The sequence below is a fragment of the Kogia breviceps genome, chromosome 2, assembly GCF_026419965.1.
Source record: "Kogia breviceps isolate mKogBre1 chromosome 2, mKogBre1 haplotype 1, whole genome shotgun sequence".
Taxonomy (NCBI): Eukaryota; Metazoa; Chordata; class Mammalia; order Artiodactyla; family Physeteridae; genus Kogia; species Kogia breviceps.
Window position 1 is genome coordinate 20025824 of NC_081311.1, and position 17267 is coordinate 20043090.

The following is a 17267-nucleotide window of genomic DNA, read 5'->3' on the forward strand; positions in this document are numbered from 1 at the left end:
TTATGCCAGTGGTTTTAAATTCAATACTTTTGTGAATCTATTCAGTGTTGACTGGATGAAAAATCTGATTTGTCCATTTCCCACTGCCTCTGTTAACTCTTAGTCAGAACAAATTAACACCCTAAACCACAAAGTGCATTTTTCACTTTCTATACCAAGATCTGGAATTATTTTGCAAAAAAATTCTATTTCTTCCCAAAGCATAAGGAAAGGTATTCTCCTACTTCTAAAAATTGTATCTACTATTGTTTGTGAAGTGGGGAAAAATCCTCAACTTCAGCTGGGCCATAACCTTCATAATAATTTTAATTCCCAATATAAAAGGAGGTCAAGACTAATTTTTTTTAAACCTTTCTAGGTCTCACCTGTACTTTCCTGCTTTTTATAAGTATTACTGTTGGTGCCTGAAATTGATCATTAAAGGAACCAGCTGATTAGAAAACATACCATTCAATCCAGGAACAGAAAGTTTGCAAATGCAAAATGGAAGTTACTCTGGTATGCAATTTATTCATGGAACTAATTATTTGAGGCTCATCAGAACCCTTTTGAATTATGTCAGCTCAAGGATTAAGGCTTTCCCTCCAGGTCTAAGCCTTGGAACAGAGGGAGGGTGACAGTTATGCAGCTAGTCATCTCATTAAGAACACTTGGGATTGTGATGTGATTTTTGGATTAATGTCTTTGTTGATGTATAAAAACCTGTTTGCAATTCAACAGCCTTCAGGTCATAAGCTCGTATACTACCACAAGTACTATAATAGTCTGCATGTTTAGCTAGGCCAAAAGATTTCATAGTGGTTAGCTTGGATTTACAATGTGTTCCATTTTACCATTACTGTCTAATTCCATTAAGAAAATTGGTATAATGAGCTTTTATGTCATCTAATAAAACATACCGTGCAAAGAAAGTCTAGATTGCAAAAAGATTACATAGCCCCTTTTATGTACAGTGCCTTCTAGTTTACAATACACTTTCATATCTGTTGTTTCATTTTATGCTCAAAATAACTCTAGGGGCTTCCCTGGTGGCACAGTGGTTGGGAGTCCGCCTGTCGATGCAGGGGACACGGGTTCGTGCCCCGGTCCAGGAAGATCCCACATGCCGCGGAACGGTTGGGCCCGTGAGCCATGGCCGCTGAGCCTGTGCGTCCGGAGCCTGTGCTCCGCAACGGAGAGAGGCCACAACAGTGAGAGACCCGCGCATCGCCAAAACAAAACAAAACAAAACAAAACAAAAACAACTCTAAAATTATACCTCCATTACACAGATGAAAATCTGTCAAGGACACAGAGTTAACAAATAGCATGATTAGGACTGGAATCCAAGTCTTCTGATGCCTAGCTCTTTATTCTTAGGCATACTTTAGAAACAAACTTTCAGCATATCTGTTTTTTAAATTAAGGTTTCCTTAGACTTACAATATGAAAAATCAAGAAAAAATAATAAGTTATTAACATTGTAAATATTTATAAAGACTTGAAGCTTAGATAATCCCATCACCCCAATAATTTATATTGTGAAATTTTTTCAGTTTTGTTTTATTATGATAAAATACACGTAACATATAATTCACCCTCCTAACCTTTTTTTTTTTTTTTGCGGTACGCGGGCCTCTCACTGTTGTGGCCTCTCCCGTTGCGGAGCACAGGCTCCGGACGCACAGGCTCCGGACGCACAGGCCCAGCGGCCATGGCTCACGGGCCTAGCCGCTCCGCGGCATGTGGGATCTTCCCGGACCGGGGCACGAACCCGTGTCCCCTGCATCGGCAGGCGGATTCTCAACCACTGCGCCACCAGGGAAGCCCCTTCCTAACCATTTTTAAGTGTACAGTTCACTGGTATTAAATACATTCCAAATGTTATGCAACCATCACTACCATCCATCTCCATAGCTCTTTTTGTCTTATAAAACTGAAACTCTATCCCAATTAAGAAATAACTTCTCATTTCCCCTCCCCAGCCCCTGGTAACCACTATTCTACTTTCTGTCACTTCAAGTGAAAATTGTAGAATCTCATATAAGTGGCATCATAGAGTATTGGCCTTTTTTTGACTGGCTTATTTCACTTAGCATAATGTCCTTAAGGTTCATCCATGTTACAGCATATGTCAGAATTTTCTTCCTTTTAAAGGGTGAATAATATTCTATTGTAAGAATATGCCATATTATGTTTATCCATTCATCCGCTGATGGACACTTAGGGGCAAACCAGATTTTTGATCGACTCTGCCAAATATGGAACACTGTACTCAGCACTTAGCCCCAAATACACATATTTTAAAGCAAAGTAATGTTCAGGAAGTACCACATGTAGTATCTCTGAAATTAAGGGCACGAGTGATAAGCAGCTGAGTGGTCTATGTAAAGACACTGATTTACCACTATTTTTTACATCCACACAATGCCAAAATAATTCAGAACACTTGGGCAAGAAGTTCAACAGTTCAATCAAATACTGTGAATACATCCGCCTGGATGTTTTTATCACTACAGCTTTCTCCTGTTTCTTGTCTTTCTGGTATTTTTTCCAGTTTGACATCATGTCAATCAAGGAAGACTTCAGCAGCATTATAACAATTAATACTATTGGGAACTCACAAGATGCTAAGCACTTTACTTGGATTTCATTAAAGAATGAGAAAATTAGCTCCTAAAGACCGGCTTTCTTCAAAGTTTTGTCACAAGTTGGGTGGTAGTTCCAGAATATGAATCTAGGACCTCTAAATCCAGTACTCTAACCATTACACACAAATAATATTAGCATTATCTGATAGTACTAAAATATTTTGTGACTAAGAGTTACAGCTCTTACATTTTATACTACATTCTTGAGTTCTGAAAATGTATAATTATAAAAACCATACTCATATTTATATACCATTCCCCAGAAATAAATTTAATCACAGTTTCTGAGGTTTCCTTTCATACATTTTCTCAGAATATAGAAACAGAAACATTCTTGTTCACACTTTTTTTTCAGAAAACCTCATTTATATTATATATTCTGTTCTACAACTTAATTTTTAAATTAATAATTATGTAATGGACATTATATTCTAAATCAGTATAAACAGAATGATGTCATTCTTTAATAGTCACAGTGAACAATTATGCCATTGTCATCCCCTATTTTCAAGTTTTCTGTTTTTTTTAAAATCATAACCAACTCTGCAGTAACAGACATCCTTGTACATATAACTTTGCACATGTTTTAGATGTAAAATGTAAGGTAAATTCCTAGAAATGTCATTGATGGGTCAAGGGTTAGGGACATTTAACCTCTGATAAATATTGACAAATAACATTCCAAGAAATTTGGACTTATTAACAGTCTCATCACCACTGTATACATTAGAATTAAAGTTTCACTTATAATTTCTGTACCAGGGGACTCTTACCCATTTCCTTACTCCGTGAAAACATTAATGCTCAAGGAAAAGGAATCAGTGGTTCTATTAACTTTCCTGCAAGATTAGACGACTAATTATCAGTGAAGGTTCCATTTACTGTTTGTAAGTAAAAAAAAAAAAAAAAAAATCAAGCTAGAAAACCAAATAATTCAAGTACATTCTGTGATATAAACTTTGCTACTTTAAATTTATAGAAAAAGAATAGTCTTGGTATTAGAGCATAGCACTTGATTCTAATAGAGTATTACTAGAAATGCTGACATAAAATACATCTAAATACCCAACAGTGACCTTATAGAATCCAGATAGACAGTTTCTAATAGTAATAACCAAAAAGATAATATATTGAGGAGTGCTCACTGAAAAGTGAAAAGCTTTCATATTTCATATTATTTGCCATAAAAAAGAAATATTCACATTAAGTCCAAACAGAAACTGGCATTATTTAAATTCACCTACCTTAAAGTGAATCTAAAAGCATCCTTTTTATTACTATTGAACTAAATGGGAAAATGTAGAAAGACGACTAATGGTAAATTGTTGAGTTTAGTTTTCCCCCTTCTGCTATGACCTTATGCTCTCAGCCATCTGGATTGTATTTACTGTCCTATTGGGAAGCTATATTTGCTCACTAACAAAAGTAAAAGCTCTATCTTTCTTATTGTGTTTGCACAGTTATTCCCATGTGCCAGGCCAGGTATTCTGCCCACCTCAGAATGGATTCTTTAAGGCCTCATGATTATTTATTAACGCAACAGAATATGCTATACTTCCTTACAATATTGTTGTTTCTGCACTACAGTTGAACAACAGTTTCTCTAAGCTGTAAGTAAATTCCTCTGTCCTACTCAAACTTCTCCAGCAACCCTGTCACTGTAAGGGCCTTAGTGCCTGTGATAGTTAATTTTATGTGTCAGCTTGACTGGCCACAGATGTCCAGATTAAATGTTATTTCTGGGTGTGCCTGTGAGGGTGTTTCTGGATGAGATTAGTATGTTAATCGGTGGATTTAGTAGACTGCCCTCCCCAATGTGGATGGGCATCATCCAATCCTGTGAAGGCCTGAAAAGAACAAAAGGTGGAGGAAGGAGGAACTCGCTTTTCTTTCTGCCTTACTGTTTGAGCTGGGACATCTCATCTCACCTCCTGCTCTCAGACTGAGATTTACAGCATGGGCTACCCTGAGAATTTTTAAATTAAAAAATTAACTTATTTTTAAAATACCTATACTTCAAGAACACTGCTCCTGCCATGAAATTCCATTCCCCAACACCCCTGTCTGTTCTCTGTATTTATGACTCTGTTTCTGTTTTATCTTTGTTCATTTGTTTTGTTTTTTAGAGTCCACATATAAGTGAAATCATTGGTATTTGTCTTTCTCTGTTTGACTTATTTCAGTTAGCCTAATACCCTATAGGTCCATCCATGTTGCTACAAAGGCAAGATTTCATTCATTTTTATGGCTGAGTAATATTCCATTATATAAACATTATATATAATATGTATAACATTATATATATGTGTGTGTGTGTATATATATATATATATCAATATACCAATCACATCTTCTTTATCCATTCATTTATTGATAGGCATTTAGGCTTCTTCCATATTGGCTATTGTAAATAATGCTGCAATGAACATAGGGCTGTATATATATTTTGGAATTAGTGTTTTCATTTTCTTTGGGTAAAGACCCAGGATTCCACTGTTTAGGATGACAAATACTTCTTCTCAGTAGTCATAATTTGTGACCTATGGACAAGTCCTATGGCATATGGTAAATATTACTTCAGAATCATACCAGATCTCAGCAGTGCTTGGATACAAACTCCATAAAACAAACAAAAAACGGGCCACATTATCCTAGATTATGACAGTATTTCAGGTTTTACTCTTCCAATTTTAAACCAATATTTTCAAACCAGTATTTTTTTTTTTTTTAAAGATGTTGGCGGTAGGAGTTTATTAATTAATTAATTAATTTTTGCTGTGTTGGGTCTTTGTTTCTGTGTGAGGGCTTTCTCTAGTTGTGGCAAGCGGGGGCCACTCTTCATCGCGGTGCACGGGCCTCTCACTGTCGCGGCCTCTCTTGTTTCAGAGCACAGGCTCCAGACGTACAGACTCAGTAGTTGTGGCTCACGGGCCTAGTTGCTCTGCGGCATTGTGGGATCCTCCCAGACCAGGGCTCAAACCCATATCCCCTGCATTAGCAGGCAGATTCTCAACCATCGCGCCACCAGGGAAGCTCTCAAACCAGTATTTTATAATACTTCATCAAGCATTATATGTATGAAGTTCCGGAAGCACAAACATAAAAATATATGATTCTTACTGTCAAGAAGCCAATGGTCTAATAGGCCAGAAGACACAATAATACAAAATGATAAATTCCCACATACGGTCTCCCATAGGATATACTCAAACTATGAAGTCTAATTTCTATAACCATAAGTTTCCTTTTTCTACTAAGTATTTAGCAAATTTTCTTATAAAAGATACATAAGAATATCTTCTCTAATTCTCATTCCTTCCAAACCAGAAACATCAATCCTTCCTTTGAACCACCACAGCTGTTGAGCTGTACCTTCTTACCACTTTGTACTTTATACCATAATTACTTAAGTATACAGCATGTCCTCTCCAAGCGACTTGATATTCCTTGAGGAAAGGATCTATTTCTGATTTATCTTTGTATCCTGTTTAAAATATTTTAAATAATTAAAGTATTTATTGAATGAAGAATTCAGAACCCCATGAAATAATTTGAAAAAATATCTTAGTTTCAAGGGATTAATGTAGCTTTAAAAATTTCCTAGTCTACTCTTGAGAGAACTTATTCAGAGGAAAAATGTGGCTTCCAACGGTGATATTTTTCTCCCCCTCAAAGAAAGAGGTTCTTTTCACCATGTCATTCTTCCCAGGCTATTCATCCTTTGAAACATAAAAATAAAAAATCGGACTGGGCTTCCCTGGTGGCGCAGTGGTTGAGAGTCCGCCTGCCGATGCAGGGGACGCGGGTTCGTGCCCCGGTCCGGGAGGATCCCACGTGCCGTGGAGCGGCTGGGCCCGTGAGCCATGGCCGCTGGGCCTGCGCGTCCGGAGCCTGTGCTCCGCGGCGGGAGAGGCCACGACAGTGAGAGGCCCACGTACCGCAAAAAAAAAAAAAAAAAAAAAAAAAAAAAAAAAAAAAATCGGACTAATTTAACCATAAAAATAGAGCAACAGCAAATGAGTAAGTAAAATATCTAAACACACTCAAATATAACTTACACAGTAAAGGTAGAAAGTCATAAGGAAAGACTAGCTATACTTTAAAAATAGGGTTGTTAGAAAATACTAAGGTGGGAGATCAACTTCTTTACATGATAATGTTATAGCTTTCTCTGAAAACATTAATTCAGATACAGGTGAAAGTAAATCCTCTTTCTTTCAAAAATATATATGTACAGATTTGAAAAGTTTCTATTGCATGATTTTAAAATATCAAAAAACTTGATGAATATATGAATCTTATTTTTTTAGTGCTTAAAGTTATTTCAGGAAAAAAAAAATTCATCTGGATTTAAAGGCTAAGACAACCTTAAGTAAAGTTACAGTTACTACAAGAGCAGAAAGTGATGTCCTCCTGTAAAGAGCAAGTAGATTGACTAAAAACAAAACTGGCCCAACAATCATACAGATCAACGTCTCCAGCACACCGCTGAAGTGCAAACAAAATTACTATGTCCTCCCTAGGCTATTCCACAGCCTAGAAATAAGTTTTTAAAATCAACATTCTTGACCACTGAACCAGGATTAATCATTACTGGCCCAGTGCATGTAATTTGCCGAAAAGATTAAATACATAATAATTCATGAAAAACAAAATAAAAAGTGACCCATTAAAACTCTGAAGTAAAAAAACATGCATTCTACTTTTTTTCTCAGTTTTAATAACTAGTTTAGATCAAAATTAATTTAAATTTTCTTTGGTAGGTATATAATTTTAGACAAAGAACAAAATCAAGTTGTTTTACCATTAGTGGAAACCTTCTTATGAAATAACTGGATGATGGAAATTGTTAAAGAAGTACTTATTTGTAATTACCAGGATAATTAGATTTGGTACCTGAGTTTAAGATGTGAAAAACTGATGGAAAAAATTACCAGACAAAATAAGTTATGAGTAAGATTATTACTAATATTGTATTACTGTGCTAAATCTAAATGAAAATCCACATTACATGTAATTCCAGAATATTCCCTGACTAATAATAGCATTATTTTAATTGAAATGAATTATTTTTTCTCCTTTTAAAACATGAGGTTTTTCTGTAAAAAGATTTGTAGGATTATTTCTCACATAGGATTTCTCTTATAGGATTATTTTGTTTATAGGATTTTTTTCTAGTTCACCTAATATATATTCCTAAACACCTCCAAGTCACTTGGGCAAGACCAAATTTGACAAACACGTTGCCATGAACAAGCAAAACACTTTTGTACTAGTCAAATCTTCTGAATGCCTGGGCTCTTTGTAACCTTCTGGCTCTGCCTCCCTCCTGAGATGATAATATAGAATGTTTGTATAAACTAACTAATAGCTATTTTAATATACTTGTGTTTTAAATCACCTTATTCTACTTAATGTTAATGTGGTTTCTAGCTTGCCCACAGCATAGGCAACTGTTTTCTAATTATAACAAGCTCTGATATAAACAATAATAATGCCTTTGGGCTTCCCTGGTGGCGCAGTGGTTGAGAATCCGCCTGCCGATGCAGGGGACACGGGTTCATGCCCCGATACGGGAAGATCCCACATGCCGCGCAACGGCTGGGCCCGTGAGCCATGGCCTCTGAGCCTGTGCGTCCGGAGCCTGTGCTCCGCAATGGGAGAGGCCACAACAGTGAGAGGCCCGCGTACCACACACACACACACACAAATAATAATAATGCCTTTAAGAAACAACATTGTTGGAAAACTACGACAGAATTCCTTACCTACAATTATCTGATCACAAAGTATATTTTCAAAAAGAATGAGACCTCCTTTTGCAACATATAATGTCATAAAATCTTCGAGGAGAAGATTTTTCTAAGATAAGGAATTTAATACAGGGCTCATGGATCCCAAGAGCTTCCATGGATAAACTCCAGAAAAATTAATTTGGATTCTCTCAAATTAAATACAAAATTATATGTGTACTTTTCTGGGGAGAGTCCATAGCTTTCATCAGATTCTCAAAGTGGCCTGTGACCTCAGAAGAGTTTAGGAAGTGATCTAAGTGATTGGGAGTTTTAAGTATGGTTTCTTTGGTACATGCCTATCAACTGTGAGGTTATCTATCACGAGTAACTTCTTGCTGATTTAAGTACTCAAGTTTGTGAAATATTTGCTTTTTGAAATATATAATGGAGCAGACCTAAAATTATCTTTATATTAACATAACTCTCATTTACTTGCATTTCTTATATGACAGAGAGACTCAGAGCAATGAATTTAACCATAATTCTGAGCACACTTGTAGACATGTGCTGTGCATGTGAACATCCTACGTTACACGTAATCCTGCAGAAAAAAGCTTGAGAATATCTGATTTGAAGCAATTCCTCATTTTATAGATGAAGAAACTTAGGCTCAGAGATTTTAAGTGATTTGTTCAAAGTCACAGAGGAGTCCTGGTACTTCTCCCTATGTAACCTCAAGTAGGGAGGGCTGGGATTAGAACGGATCCCTACAATGGTACTTTTTAGTCTGGATTGTAGCTATAAAAAGAATGACTTTAGACCTTGGTATCTGACAAAGTTCCATCCTGGGCATACTTCTTTCACACTCACCTTCACCTTGGACAACCTCATCTGCCTCCCACGACTTCAACTATCACTCTCCTCTCTCACTCACAAATCTCCATTCCGAGTCCTGTCACACTCCTTGCTTGCGCTCCAGATCTATAGGTCCAACTGCTCACTTTATATCTCCGACTGCTGTCCAACTCTCAACCTTCACATGCTGAAAAATCAAACTCCTGTTTCCCACACATCCTTCTACAGAGACAGAAGAGATCTTTGCCACAGTTTTCTTTCTCTATGCCAGAAACCCCTGAGTTTCTTTAACTGGACCTTTACTTCCTACATCTGGGTAATAACCAACTCCTTCTGATTTTACCATTTTTCCTCTCAGGGCTTTTCCTCTCTCTCCCTCTCTATCCCTGAGACTGCTGATTTATTTCAGGCACTCATTCTCTCTCTCCTGGAATACTGTAATAATTTCTTTGCCTTCAAACTTTCATTCCTCAATCTACTTTCAATATTGCTGCCAAAATGAGATTTTTTAAACCAATCTGACCACATCACTCCTTTTCCCATAAATTCTTCAATGGCTCCCCATTTTCCAAAGAATAAAGTCCAAATTCCTTAACATGGTAAGTAAATTTCTCCATGATATAATCTCTGCTATAAACTACTATCTGCTTTATACTGCAATGAAATAATGAGTACTTAAATTTGCAATTAACTCCCAATTATGGATAACCATTAAAAAATTACTGTAGAAGTATACATATATCAACCGGTACATATATTAATTGGTTGTAGATGTGTGCTATATAATGCTGCCAGTGTGAATTTGTTTAATCATGTTTCAGGTAAGCTGGCCCATTAATCACCTCTCAATCTTGGCAAAAGTGTTACATGATCTATCTTCACTATGTAGAGAAAAAAGCTGTATCACATTTTCCCACTGAGTGTATTCTCATCCAAAGCTCACTCAAACAAGCATTGCTGGCAAGGTCTAACATCTCTTTATAAGATGAAGGTTGGAAATCTGTGAAAATATTAACTTCCCTAGTGATTTACCTAAAAACACCATTAGTATTTGTGGTGGGCAGCCTCTAAGATGGCCCCCAATGAGTTCACCCTCCTGGTGTGCACTCTTGTGTAGTCCACCCTCCTGGTGTGCACTCTTGTGTAGTCCACTCTCACACTGTATTACAATTGGCCTGAGAAAGCAATAATACCATATGACAAGTGATGGTATGCCTGCAAGATTAGGTTATAAAAAGACTGTGGCTTCCATCTTAGATCCTCCCTGCCCCCCACCCACACCCCACCCATTCATTCTGGGGGAAGCCAGCTGCCATGTCTTAAGGACACTCAGACAGCCCTGTGGCAAGGCTCATGTGGCAAGGAACTGAGCCTCCAGCCTTGAGGAACTCAGGTGTGCCAACAACCAAGTGCATGAGGCTGGAAGGAGATTCTCCAGCCCCAGACAAGCCTTGAGATGACTGAAGTCCCAGCCAGCAGCCTGACCGCAACCTCAAGAAAGAGCCTGAGACAGAACCACCCAGCTAAGCTGTTCTTGAATTACTGACCCACAGAAACCATGCAATAATAAATGTCTTGAACTGCTAAGTTTTGAGGCGATTTGTTACATGGCAGTAGGTAACTAATATACAGTATTTTGGGTTTTGCTTATTTTAACATCAGAGAGTGCTCATGTATGCTTTCCTCTTGGAAGCAATGAGGCACACAAATTCTTTACCCATCTCTAATATTTTACCAGAAATTCCTTAAAGCAGCATTTGTCAAACTTGAATAATACACCAACTTTTAAAGGAAAAAACCCAAACACTAAAAAACAGAACCAAACATGTGACTTTATGATTTTGTCCCATAATGATTAGAAGAATGTATAACTTTCAGCCTCAAAACATACAATAGGGAACGTTGAGTAAATCAATATATAAATAACCCTGGCCATATTTTATCTTCTAATAATAACTTTACTAATTTTATTGATTTTATTAAAATGATTAATGCACAATGTTAAAATTAAAAACTACTAAAACATTTCTGAAAAGTTGATAAAAATCACAAATCTAACAACTCAGATAAATTACTGTTAACATTTTGGTAAACATCCTTCAAGCACACATAAGGACATCTATCTCTTCTTATACAATACACATTCATATATTCAGTTTTATATACTATATATGCTACTCTGAAACCTAGCAGTCTCATTTGTTGTGACATCTTTCTAAGCAAATAAAGATCATCATTGTTAACAGCAGCACTGTATTCCAATGTCATACGTACTTATCAAAAGTTATTTGATCAGTTCTTTACAAACAAATTCAGGTTTTTTTCCTAGTTTTTCACTATTTTACAGATATAATTTTCATCCTTATGCATACAACTTTTTACATGTTTGCTCTGCTCCTGAATTCTTTGGAGTAGGATTTAGTCAAAGAGCATAAAACATTTTAACACACACGCAAACCTTCAGAAAGTGTGCATCAAGACGATGTGCTTTTAAAGAGCATCTAGAGTACAGCAGCTATCTTTCACATCTGTTTAAAAACAACACTTAATAATGGGATAGTTTGTAAGGGCTGCATAATATTCCAGTAGTACTTAATGACTAGGGGCAAATGATAAGCAAATGTTTTAATAAACAAGATACAAAATTGTTTTTACACTGCTGTCCCACGTTTGAACACTAGTTCTTCTTTTTTTTTTTTTTTGCGGTATGCGGGCCTCTCACTGTTGTTGCCTCTCCCATTGCGGAGCACAGGTTCCGGACGCGTAGGCTCAGCAGCCATGGCTCACGGGCTCAGGCACTCTGCGGCATGTGGGATCCTCTCAGACTGGGGCACAAACCCGTGTCCCCTGCATCGGCAGGCGGACTCTCAACCACTGAGCCACCAGGGAAGCCCTGAACACTAGTTCTTAAAAGCTACTATGGGTTCCTTCATTGTCTCTCTCTTCCCTCACTTACCGGTCAGTTGCAAAAGATCCAAGATCCAGTGCGGGATCCAAAGGTCCTGAGGGATGCAGCCACTGTTTGGATGGGCCTGGATCTCAGAACCAGCCCTCTCCCCATTTACACTGAACTACACATAGTGAAACGTAAACCACTGCATTAAGTCACTGAATTTTGGAGATGTTTATAAGCACTGATAGCCTACTGTAATATATTAGGCTCTTTCTGTGGGATGATTTATTCCTGGTTTTTATTTACTAAATTGTATCTGTTTTTCCTAAACATTTTACAAGGGGCTTGTATTATTTTTACAGTCAGAAACAAACATTATTAAAAAAAATAAAATACACACATGCACACAATATATGCTATGATATGGCAAAAATTTCTTTGGATTTACATAATTTTTAAATCACCAAAAACATGATGATTTAAAAAATAAATAGTATATGCCATTAATTTCTTAAGAAGCTGAACTATGTGGCTAGTTACTGTTTCAGTATGCCACAAAATTTCCCTTCATGCCAGTGTCAAAGAGCAGCAGAAGCCCTGCAGCAAGACGGAAACAGTGGTCAAGTGATTTGTAAATGGCTGGCTATATGACTATGACCTTGGGCAAGTCTGGGAAACATTCCACTTTCTATCATGTCAAGTGAAAAAGCTGAACCAGATGACCTTTAACATCTATGAACAGTTCCTTGCACGTAGCATTTTCTTACTTTCTTATGATGCACCTAGTGCTCCCATAACTCTCCGTCCCCCAGAAACCCACCTGCTCGTTCTCAGAACTCAGTACCTGGCCATTTCTGAAAAGCAAAAAAGCACAAGTCCCATTAACCACGGGCCAGGAAGGGAGTGAGATAACAAAAGAATCTGTATTGTTTGCGGCTAAAGCAACAGTTGCTTGAAGAGGGATAGTCTGATTCTCCTTACCAAAAATTCTCACTCCAGCAGGCTAGTCGTGACACTACTTTTGATTGCTGGACAATGACCTGCACACCCCTCTATGAAACACTATCCTCCTGCCTTAAAATGCCAAAATGAATTTAGAAGATCACATATATGACAGTACCACAGAGAGTGGGAATCATCTATTTAAAAAAGATGAAATGAATGGTAGCTACACTTAAGGTGATCACCTTGCAGTATATTCAGATGTCAAATTATAATGCTGTACACCTGAAACATATAAAAAAAGAAATATAGGTCTTTCTCGAAAGGACAAGGAGTATGGAGTTGAAGCAGCACAGGTGATCTGAAGATGGTCACGAATTTCATGAAGTCTATGGTAGAAGTTAAGAATGACAAGGCCGTCCCTGAAGCTTGAAGCCTGGACATGGCAGTGCAAGCTGAGGCCCCTGTGCCAGTGCTACAGAGCCCTTCCCTAGCAGTGAAAGTAACACCAATCTCCTTGGACACACCCAGTGGCAAGTGCCTAACAAGTCATTCCTACAGCTATTACTACAGCTCTATGGAATTACCTTTTGTTGCACACAGTCACACTTCCCAGCATGGCCCAACCCTGGAGGCTGAGCATCATCTACTCCCGGCAGCCAGCTAGACCCAGAAGCTCAACTCCACCTCTTAACAACTAACTTTTTTGCCTTTTCTCAAGCAGGGGCAAAGCACCTTTCTTATTAATCTCTCTAAACCATAAAGGACCCTATTGATGCTGCATATACATGACTCAGGAAGGCTACTTACATGACTTCTGCCTAAAGACTTTCTGGTAGAGCCTACGCTGGGGAGCAGTCCGAGCCTTCTATGGGTGGAGCCTTCTCTGGGGTCAGCCTTATCTGACTGGGGGGTTTTAACGTTCCCCTGAAATAAAGAGTCTGACCCCGTTTTTGATGTTTGACTAATTTTTCCTCCCAGTTTTATTGAGGTATAATTCTTATTTTTAAAAAACTGCAGGGCTTCCCTGGTGGCACAGTGGTTGAGAGTCCGCCTGCTGATGCAGGGGACACGGGTTTGTGCCCCTGTCCGGGAGGATCCCACATGCCGCGGAGCGGCTGGGCCCGTGAGCCATGGCTGCTAAGCCTGCACATCCGGACTCTGTGCTCCGCAACGGGAGAGGCCACAACAGTGACAGGCCCGCGTACCACCAAAAAAAAAAAAAAACCAAAAACCTGCACATAATTAATGAATACAATTAGATGAATGTGGGTGGATGTATATACTCATTTTCCCCATAGCCAAGGCCTTTGTTTTTCATTTTTCCTTTTTCCTTCTTTTAGGTTGGGGTTCTGTTTTACCTTGCTGTTGTTGATTAATTTATATTTTTGTATTTTATTTTTTTTATACAGCAGGTTCTTATTATCTATTTTATACATATTAGTGTATATGTCAATCCCAATCTCCCAATTCATCCCACCAACACCACCCCCTATATTTTTATTTTTTTCTAATAAATCTTTTATTTTTCTAAGTTTATTTATTCTTTATACTTTGTTATTGGTCTGCTCCTTTTGACTTGTTCCTGATCCCCCTTTTTCTTCTTTTTTCTGTTGTGGTTTTGTTTTATCTTGTTGCAGTTGTTTCAATTATATTTTTATTTTTCCTAATATATTTTTTTATCTCTCTAATTTTATTTTATTTTTTATTTTTTATTCTTTGTTATTGTACTGCTCCTTTTTTTTTTTTTTTTTTTTTTTTTGCTGTGCCATGCAGCTTGCAGGATCTTGGTTCCCAGGCTGGAGTTCAGGCCCGAGCTCCTGTGGTGGGAGCATCAAGTCCAAATTGCTGGACTAACAGAGAACCTCAGACCCCAGGGAATATTAATCAGAGTGAGGCCTCCTGGAGGTCCTCATCTCAGCACCAAGACCCGGCTCTACCCAACTGCCTGCAAACTCCAGTGCTGGACGCCTCAGGCCAAACAACCAGTAAGACAGGAATACAGCCCCACCTACAAAAAAAAAAAAAAAAAATGACAAAAAGTATGTTACAGACGAAGGAGCAAGGTAAAAACCTACAAGACCAAATACATGAAGATGAAATAGGCAACCTACCTGAAAAAGAATTCAGAGTAATGATAGTAAAGATGATCCAAAATCTCGGAAACAGAATGGAGAAAATACAAGAAACGTTTAACAAGGATCTAGAAGAACTAACAAACAAAGAAACAGTGATAAACAAAACAATAACTGAAATTTAAAATACTCTAGAAGGAATCAATAGCAGAATAACTGAGGCAGAAGAACGGATAAGTGAGCTGGAAGATAAAATGGTGGAAATAAGTGCCGGAGAGAAGAATAAAGAAAGAATAAAAAGGACTGAGAACAGTCTTAGAGACCTCTGGGACAACATTAGACGCACCAACATTCGAATTATAAGGGGTCCCAGAAGAAGAGAAAAAGAAAGGATCTGAGAAAATATTTGAAGAGATCATAGTCAAAAACTTCCCTAACATGGGAAAGGAAATAGCCAATCAAGTCTAGGAAGTGCAGAGAGTCCCATACAGGATAAACCCAAAGAGAAACATGCCGAGACACATATTAATCAAACTATCAAAAATTAAATACAAAGAAAAGTTATTAAAAGCAGCAAGGGAAAAGCAACAAATAACATACAAGGGAATTCCCATAATGTTAACAGCTGATCTTTCAGCAGAAACTCTGCAAGCCAGAAGGGAGTGGCAGAACATATTCAAAGTGATGAATGGGAAAAACCTACAACCAAGATTACTCTACCTGGCAAGGATCTTGTTCAGATTCGACTGAGAAATCAAAAGCTTTACAGAGAAGCAAAAGCTATGAGAATTCAGCACCAGCTTTACAACAAATGCTAAAGGAACTTCTCTGAGCAGGAAACACAGAGAAGAAAAAGACCCACAAAAACAAACCCAAATCAATTAAGAAAATGGTAAGAGGAACATACATACCGATAATCACATTGAATGTAAATAGATTAAATGCTCCAACCAAAAGACACAGACTGGCTGATACAAAAACAAGAACCTTATATATGCTGTCTACAAGAAACCCACTTCAGACCCAGGGACACATACAGACTGAAAGTGAAGGGACGGAAAAAGATATTCCATGCAAAAGAAAATCACAAGAAAGCTGGAGTAGCAATACTCATATCGGATAAAATAGACTTTAAAATAAAGACAGTTACAAGAGATAAGGAAGGACACTACATAATGATCAAGGGATCAATCAATCCAAGGAGAAAACATAACAATTACAAATATTTATACCCCGAAAATAGGAGCACCTCAATACATAAGGCAAATGCTAATAGCCATAAAAGGAGAAATCGACAGTAACACAATAAGACTGGGGGACTTTAACACCCCACTTACACCAACAGACAGATCAACTAGACAGAAAAGAAATAAGGAAACACAAGCTTTAAATGACACAATAGGACAGATAGACTTAACTGATATTTTTAGGACATTCCACCTGAAAGTGGAAGAATACACTTTTTTCTCATGAAACGTTCTCTAGAATAGATCACATCTTGGGTCACAAATCAAGCCTTGGAAAACTTAAGAAAACTGAAATCATATCAAGCTTCTTTTCTGACCACAACACTATGAGATTAGAAATCAATTACAAGAAAAAAAACAGTAAAAAACACAAATACATGGAGGCTAAACAGTGCACTGCTAAATAACCAAGAGATCACTGAAGAAATCAAAGAAGAAATAAAAAAATACCTAGCAACAAATGACAACGAAAATACGATGATCCAAAATCTATGGGACGCAGCAAAAGCAGTTCTAAGAGGGAAGTTCATAGCAATTCAAGCTCACCTCAAGAAACAAGAAAAATCTCAAATAAACAATCTAACCTTACACCTAAAGCAACTATAAAAAGAACAAAGAAAACCCACAGTTAGCAGAAGGAAAGAAATCATAAAGATCAGAGCAGAGATAAATGAAATAGAAATGGACAAAACAATAGCAAAGATCAATAAAACTAAAAGTTGGTTCTTTGAGAAGATAAACAAAATTGATAAACATTTAGCCAGACTCATCAAGAAAAAAAGGGAGAGGACTCAAATCAATAAAATTAGAAGCGAAAAAGGAGAGATTAAAACTGACACCACAGAAATACAAAAGATCCTAAGAGACTACTACAAGCAACTAGACGCCAA

General features: G+C 37.5%; 1 protein-coding gene across 12 annotated transcripts in view; it reads right to left on the minus strand.

The window, feature by feature from the left end:
• ADD3 (adducin 3) overlaps positions 1–17267 on the minus strand; it is a 126581-nt gene that overhangs the window by 75285 nt on the left and 34029 nt on the right. The window lies entirely within an intron of this gene.